The sequence below is a fragment of the Phalacrocorax aristotelis genome, chromosome 14 (assembly GCF_949628215.1).
Source record: "Phalacrocorax aristotelis chromosome 14, bGulAri2.1, whole genome shotgun sequence".
NCBI lineage: Eukaryota > Metazoa > Chordata > Aves > Suliformes > Phalacrocoracidae > Phalacrocorax > Phalacrocorax aristotelis.
In genome coordinates, this window is record NC_134289.1 from 12,877,938 (window position 1) to 12,886,421 (window position 8,484).

The 8,484-nt window shown below is 39.7% G+C and overlaps 1 long non-coding RNA gene across 1 annotated transcript in view; it reads right to left on the reverse strand.

Annotated features, from left to right (window-relative positions):
- Positions 1-6,764, reverse strand: part of LOC142064418 (uncharacterized) — an 82,511-nt gene extending 75,747 nt beyond the window's left edge. Inside the window, exon 1 of the long non-coding RNA XR_012663098.1 lies at positions 6,688-6,764. This is a non-coding gene — a long non-coding RNA (uncharacterized LOC142064418). The remainder of the gene's footprint in view (positions 1-6,687) is intronic.
- Positions 6,765-8,484: the final 1,720 nt, after the last annotated feature.

Here is an 8,484-nt window from a genome sequence, read left to right on the forward strand (position 1 = left end):
CAGGAGAGCATCAGGACTGTGCTATGAAATGGCAAAGAACTCCCAAGGCTGCTGAGGAGACGACAAGGGCTGTTTAGTTTTCATGGCTTTATTTCCTATAAGGACTGTGTGAACACACAAGGTAACACTGAAAGTGGTGTTAGAAAAGGACGCGGAAAGATGACTTGCTAGTCTGATGTTTCTGCCAACTCCATAGAACTGGATACTTACTTAGTGAATAAACTTACACAGTGTAGTCTTTCTTGCTTGCTTTCCTGCATACATCAACAGACAGAACTCCTCCAAGCAGAATGGGAGGGAAGCAGAATTTGTTCGTGCCAGTCAATAAATATCTCATAGCAGGTCACCTCCCCTCTCTGAAGAGTTGTGTTACATTTCACTGGACATCCAAGTTAAAAGCCAACGTTGTGCTTTATAGTACAAGCTGGTTTATTTAATTCTAAACAAAGGTCAGCAATAATGCACCAGAGGTTTAGAGTAGCACAGACTTTGGGGGGATAAGTTTAGCATTGTAAAACTATACTGAAAGATGTTCATGTTTACCTGTACATCACATCCAGCCTACTGCAACACTGAAGACAAAGCAAACTTCAAAAGGAGTCTGAACTAATCTTGTTAGATTTAATCATAAAAGTTCTAGTAAAACTTCTCACTCTACCTTTTTATTCCAAAGTACAAACAGAGAATTTCATGTTATATTTCTGTTATTTCTTTCAGAATGGCCATTGCAGCTTCATCCTTAATGTATATACTCTCAGGCTGTTTAACAATAACTAAGAAATAACAATCCTACAAAAATCCACAATGCTTCCGAGATTCCAAATACAAGACGAGCTCTTGGTGCTAGGTCTGTTTAAGGCTACAGCCATTCTTTCCCAAAGGAGTATGACAGTGGCCTAACAAAGGTATCATCCTATTTTGGCAAAAAGCTGTGACAGTGAAGGAACTCCAGAAAGTTAAGAAGTTGAGACCATACTCAGAAACCAACGAGAACATCACTTCTCTTCCACTTAGAGCAAACATTGCATTAAGACCTAGGAGCGTATTTATGAAAAGCAGAGCCACTGTCTTAAACCACAGGGGACCGATTTCAAACTACAGGAATATTTTCTTACATCTGCTTCCTTAATGAGCAGCTTCCTACTTCCTTCGTGGCAGCAGCTTAAACAATATTTAAACTAAAACTAGAGAAATTAGACCTCATGAACACTTCTTTCATTAAGCTTGTTCCTAATTCCTGCACATATCAAAACAAACTGCCCACCGTACTGTGGTTTTTCAAGTTATTGGTCTTACAGACCACGGTTGGCTCCCAGGCCCTGAGGTTCAGAAGCAAAATGAGAGCAATTAGCTCCCATTTCTTTGGAAGAGCATTTTGTGCACCTGGTGGGAGACCTGTCTCTTAAATGGCTGCCCCAGGAAAGGGGGAAAGTCCAAGAATTAAAACGCCTCGGTAGCAATAACTGCGCAAGCTGTTCCATTGGCTCCGTGCTTGCCCTTTGTTAGAAATGACCTTGCAAAGGTAGAGGAGGCAGCAGGAGAACCCAAAGAAATAAAAAATAGTAAGTAAACAATTAAAGAGCAGACCATGTTCTAGCAGAGGGCATCCTGAAGGGTCATGGAAGGGTGTCTCTGTTTGTTCTGTTTCCCACTATATCTGATCTTGTTTCAGCTTACTGTAGGGTACAAAATTCCACATCAGAACAGCAGAGTCTTAATTTGTGATTTCTTCTAATGGTGGATAATACATTTGGAGTTTTATGCGACATGTACTGTATATTAAAAGACACTGGGTATTTTTTGTGAATCCATGTACCTCTCGCTTAGCCTGGCAGTAAAGCATGGCTGTAAGCAGGAACAGAGGACTTAGGCTGCCTTTTGTTGTTATAAAGAAATTTCCTTTAAGACTGATCCTTTTACTGTTGGATGCAGTTTGTGTCTTCAGTGACGCACTGAAAATTGGAAGCATTTGTTCACAGCTGCCTCTGTCCCCAAGTCTGGATCCCTTCCATCATCTCAGATTCCTTGCGGGAGGCCGTGGTAATTCATCTGATTACGCCAGCTTCCTCACTGTGTTACCATGTGTCTGTGTTAGAGCAGCCACTCCGCAAGCCTGTGGCTTCTCTCTCACCTTTTCCAGTTATCATTTGAGCCATGTGGCAAACTGGCATGTAGGCAAGAGATTTAGCTTTGGGAGAATCTTACGGTGCCAGGTGCTCTTTGACGTACCTCGCTTTCCTAACAAAAGCGTGTGCAGTTGCCCTCAGGGAATAGAAATGTACTGACTTGGAACAGGCAGATATATTTCAAGTGGGGTGGCAAGGCTGCCCACTGCTCCTTTTGTTCCTTGCTATTATTCCTTGGCATTATTACCATAATCCTCTCCAGATAACAGCATTCAGTGCCCCATCCAAAGAGGCAGTAACCAGCTTCCATTTGTCACGGCTAGAGGGTCTCGTCAGCGGGGGGGCCCGGTACATCCAGAGTGTCTTTGCAGTAAATTACAGATCACCACGGCAGACAGGGCCAACCTGCTCGACTTGGGAGCACAAAGCCTGATCAAGTCAGCTGACTTTCACCCGCCACGTGCTGTACTCTCACTCAAAGCACCAAGCTGAGAAGTCTCGCAATCTCTCATTCTCTATTTTCTTTTCCTATGACACCTGGGAGGACAGCCAGGGAAATCTAGCCAAATTACTAGAACTGTACAGGAATAGCACTGAGGAGTAGTGCAGTTCTCCAAAACATGTCTTAGGACAACACATTATAGTTTTCTGAGCGTGAAGGACTTAAGAGGCTTCATTTTTTCTCTTCCTGTTGAAGAATTCTCCCATTTCCATTTTAATAAGCAGATCCCTTTAAATAAGCTGACTTCTAGCCTTAGTTTTGCAATGAGACAAATCTCTTATCAGGCTTTCTTATACACACCACAAATTTATTCAATTTTGTATTTTAAAGAGCAGGGAAGAATACTTAAAAAAAAAAAGAAATAAGACACCAATCAGAAAGAGAAGATTATTATTCTTTTTAAGCATGAGCTTTGATTTCTGATATGGCAAAGTATGATAACCTCTGGAGACAGCAGACAAGATGGTTGATGAGAACACTTTCAGTTTTGGGGAAGATGTCTTCTAGAATCCTTTAATGAGCTCTGCCTTTCTTTTAATATCTTTATAATGCTCTGGTGCAATTTGCAGACAATACTAAATCAGAAAGAGTTGTGAACATCAGTTAGAGCTAGAAACGTTAGTGGCAGAGCCAGAGGCATTAGTGGGCAGAAAATGACAGCATGAATTTCAGTTTAGAAAAATGCACATAAAAAACACCTAGGGAGACAGAAATCCACATGTGGCTGGCTATTCACTGAGTGGAAGAAATCTGGGAAACACTAACAACAAAAGAGAAACGTGGGAGATTGACACTCCCATGTTGCAGCAATACCAAAAACCAGCACAGGCTTAGTCCAGCTTCAGACTAAAATCCATGAAGACAACGCATCACTGAGTGCAGAAATGATAATTGCCCGACCTTTAGACAGTTTTTAGTGTGAGCACACGATAAAGAATGAATTCAGTGCAGGACATAATGTTAGCTGTAATACTGACAAATTGCAGTGAGTTAAGAAAAGACCAGCAGAACAGCTCAGAGCATGGAAGAACTGATTTATGATGGGAAATTTATATAATTAAATATTTATTAAGCTGGCTAGCTGCAAATGGAGACAGGATGGGAAGACATAACAGTCTGCAGACACCTGAAAGCGTATTAACAATGAAGCCAGAAGATGGATTACACTCGCCTATGTCTGCAATACGCTGATGTGTGGGATACAGGTTTAGTAAAAGTTTTAAATACTGAGCCCAAGACTGTTACCCAGCGGGGCAATAAGAACACCACCGTGAAATGAATGATCTTACAGGAAGAACAACATAATTCTCAGTGTATGGGAAGTTTAAAACTAGTCTGGAGAAAATTCAGGCAACAAGGCATCCTACAGTGGCACTGACACATTTAGCAGACCTTTGCTAATTTGTAGTGAGCTGTGGAGACCGTGCTCTGATATGCCAATTATTGTGTTACAATATGGTTCTAGAGGTCATATGGGACAGGCGTTCGCTTAAATATGACCGGTCACAGTAGCCTTAATACGCAGTGACGATTCCAGAGTCAAAGAAGTACTCAGAAGAATAAATCAATTTGCTTGCTCAAAGATGAGTATAATAAACATTGCTGAAATGACACCAGTTAAACCCTTGCTCTAACCTACAGCCCTCCAAACTCTAACTTCCTTAAGGTATAAGCTGGCAATATTATTCTGAAACATGAAGAAAAACCCTTGCAATGGGCTCTATACAACAGAATAACCCAATGATCTGAATGTGTGAAAAGTAAATGCATTAGCAGAAACTGAAAAGCAAGCTTTCGTTCGAAGAGCCACAATTCCTACAGCGACGAATGAAGTCCTAGTTCTAACCAGCACAAGCTTAAACAACTAAGAGCAAGGGAAAAATGACTGTGAGATGGCAAGGTGATAGAAGGGAAGGAAAAGATCCATTGATCTCTAGAGAAAATATTTCAGGATTTCAGACTTTTTTCTTGTTTTATTTCACCCTGCAGTGAGCACCTATGCTTGCTTTGTTGATGCTGACTGTATTTCCTTGTAATGTACTTCTTCAATTCAAAATTGTGTAAAAAACATGGTGCTACACCTATTATAGCTACGTAAGTAAAAAATTTTTGCTCTTAAGACCAGGTGTTGGGACCACCACCATTCAACCACTTGTGAAATCTCACTAAATTTCTTGTCCCGTTCCATTGCAAGGTTTGTATCAGCCTAATCACACTCATTTTGGCACATTTTGGCGCTTAAAATTGACCTATTCATATAAGGAGTCGGTAGGGAAGTACTGCTGTTATTCATTATTTACAAGTAGTAGTAAAGCCACAGACAGGCCCAAAGAGTATATGGGCTGCTCTGGCGGCGGGGTGAGCCAGGTCCTGTTACTCTCAGGACAATGACCCACCCAAGTGATGGGGCCAGCGAGCAGATCTCCAGGAAGGGAAACAAAGGAAGACCCCCTTCCTCGAACTCCTACCGTTTTGGGTCCCATCTCATTCCTTAAACATCATCTTACATCGTCAGTCCTGCCCTGCGTTATTTTACTCTCCCTCATCCCATTTGCTTCCAAGTTCCTAAAGCCTGACCCATCGCTATGGTCTGGGGTGGGGTGGAGGGTTAGCCCCTTCTTGCTCAAATCTGATCCTGTTGAAACTGCAGAGAAAATTTCTGCAAGGGAACTTCAGTCATGCCTAAATGTGCTACGTTTCTCCATAACCATGTGCAAGTAGGACCTCAACATTTTCCTGTCTCCAAAAGATGAAACACCAGCTCGGAGTGTCTGATTAGCCCACCCGCAGATGAGAGAAAGCAGCTGTGTACACAGTGTCATCTGAAACCCCTGGGACCAGGAGACCACTTACAACAGATTACTTAGTGCTGTCCATATAGCTATGGACTCCAGCAAAGAGTGCAAATATGGTACAACTACGTATTTGCATCTCCTCTGTTAAATCTTTAATAAAAGGACAGCAAAAATAGGAGAGATAACTGTTCCGTGAAACTTTAATCAGACGCATAATTAAATGTACCAAGGCTGCTCAACTTATACATTTCTGATATTACACTCCAATATTTCAACTTTTCGGTCATGCTCACACTTAGTGGTTTTCTGTGATAATCACATGTACATTCTCAAAGTATAAGAGATATGACATTGACTCTCTCAGCTTCGGATGAGAATCCACTGTATTAACACATATATCTTGGAAAGAATATTCTAAAAGAATTCAGATCACTGAAAAAAAAAAATCTATCCAGGGCCGATAATATTTGCCTAAGATTTACAAAAATTTCTGGGAGACTTAAATGGAATATCTGAGAAAATCAATGAGCGCCAATGTTATCTTCAGAAAGAGGAGAGATTTCTTTTTCTTATAAGAGAGTTATTAAAAACCTTGCACTACTCCAAGACTTCTCATAATGTTAGCAATTGCGGGTAACAAGTCCTCTTAATGAGGTATAAAGTACTTCTGATTGTCTTGCTCACCATTCCTGGGATAAATCATGTCCCAGGTTCTAATTTCCATTTTTTAAAGGTTCCCCACAGACACATTCCTTGGCCATCTGTTCCCTGGACCCAGTGTAAATGGATGCCTGCACCATGCCCTACCTGCTGGGCTGAGGCAGGCAGCTATCCTTGGCTTCATGGCACTGGGCTTGCCTCCCAAGAGAGGCATTTCTCAAGGAGTTAATGACTGAGAAGAACTATCACAGAAAGCTATAAAATCATTAATAAAACAGAGAAAGTGAGTGGGAAATTAATATTTACTATTTCTCATCATACAAGATATGTAGGCAATCAGTGTTGTTATGAGGCAGCTGGCTGAAACAAGCACAAAAAAAGTACAAAACAAGACTATTTTGCAGCTCCCTGTTCAGATAGCACCATGACCCAAGGTATAAATTGATCCAAAATGGAGAGAGGAATTAATGGAAAACGTATCCAACAGTACCCATGAAAACAATGATTCACATCCAGCCTCTGATTTGAGACATTCTAAAACTACTTCCCAGAGTGAGAAAGATGTACCGAAGGCAAGTTTTTCTATACGTATAATGTTTCTTACCTTCACGGGTTGCTGTCACGAGCAGGATGCTGAGCCAGGAGAACTTTAAATCAAATCCAATATCCTAGTTCTTGTGTGTTTGGGTGGTTTTGGTTTGTTTGTTTTCAAAATTCTATAATTCAAAATTAAATATATTGATTTAGAAATACTTGGTTTAAAGAAAACTCCACTACCGCTCCACTACCTCTGAAAAAATTCACCTCTATCCTGCGAGTTACAGTCCTTTTCTGTACAAACACAAAACTACCCATTAACAAACAAAACCACTGCATTCAGCCTTCCTGGGAGCAGCATTACTAGTAGCATTTCACTGACGTCCTGCCTTTGCAAGCCTAACAGCAACAAGCTATTAACTTAGTCACAGAGGACCTCATTAACTACATCTTCCACACCTGAATTCACATCTGAATCCAATTCAGAACTACATTCCTGTTTCCAGACCTTCTCTACCTCTTTTTGCTTCCTCTTAGATTTTTGACTGCATCTGCCAGGTTCTCCTTTGATGCACCATCTTTCTGCAGTCTTGTCTTATTCTCTGAACCCTCTCCACATTTAAGAATGTCTTTTGTTTACGCTGAATATCTTGAAATCATCCGTTTCCCAAGCTCAGCCATCTCCTCCCTTATGCTGTCAGCCTACTCTTCCTCTGCTTTAAAGAAATTTTGTCACTAGACACCTCAGACTACTGAGGATAGGAAGTGCAAAATAATTAATTCAGCAGAAAACATCATCATATAAATCTAGTTGTAAGTTGATTAAAAAAAAACAAACAAAAAAGAGCTGAAAATATCGTATGTTTTTTAGTGATAGATAAATGAATCCAAAGGTTATCTACTGTAATTTATGAATTTGAATTATTCAATCTACAGCAAGGAATCAGTTCTGAGGAATATAATTTTTTAAAATCACTCTTAAAAATTACTGTAAATGTGCATTACTAAGTGGTTTTAAAAATGACAACACTATCTTTTTGAAAAAAAGGTCATATTTAGGTTCCTGCCTACAACTAAAATTGCATTTTGCTTCATATATGGAGCCATAGAAAGAACTCCAACCTCTGTGTTCCCATTAGTTGCAGATGCTGTTAGGTTGGTACTATCAAAACAAGGAATAAAGATGTCAGTGTTGCTAGACAACCACTTCTCTTTTTAACCCTACTGATGGCTCAAGCTGTAAGAGCAAAGAGGAAAATTTACTGCCATGTTTTAGGAACCTCTTCAGTAATATTTACAAATGAGATGATTTTTTTAGTTTTTTTGAATTAAAACAATCAAAGAGTCACGGCCAGCTCACCACATTTGCTGCTTACTGATAAGAAAGTTACGCTTAAGGTTTCTGTGCTATAAAAATATTGTTATTAAATTTATACAATATCAATTAAAAAGTATTGGGCTTAAAAGTAAGTTTAAATATATTTTTATTAAAATGTATGTATGCAACTTTTAAACATCTCTATTCTGTATCTACCTGTATTATATTTCCAATTAACTAGCTGATAGTGAACAATTATTTTTTTCCTAGTAGCTTCTGTTAGTAGATAGGGAAGCAAGATGAATTCACAGGTAAATAGAAATCCTGATGCTCTCCTAGGTCATCATATCTATCCGTAGCTGCCCTAATAAAAACCCGGTTAATAGAGAAACCAAGTACTCAAGAGCTGAAAAATCTGAAAATTCCATTATAATAATCTTAACTTATCCCTGCTTGGGCAAAATTACTACTGGTACTATATGCTGTGTAATCAAACAGTGGTAAATAGATTAAGCTAACACATGGTCATCTGAGGAAGAAGATATT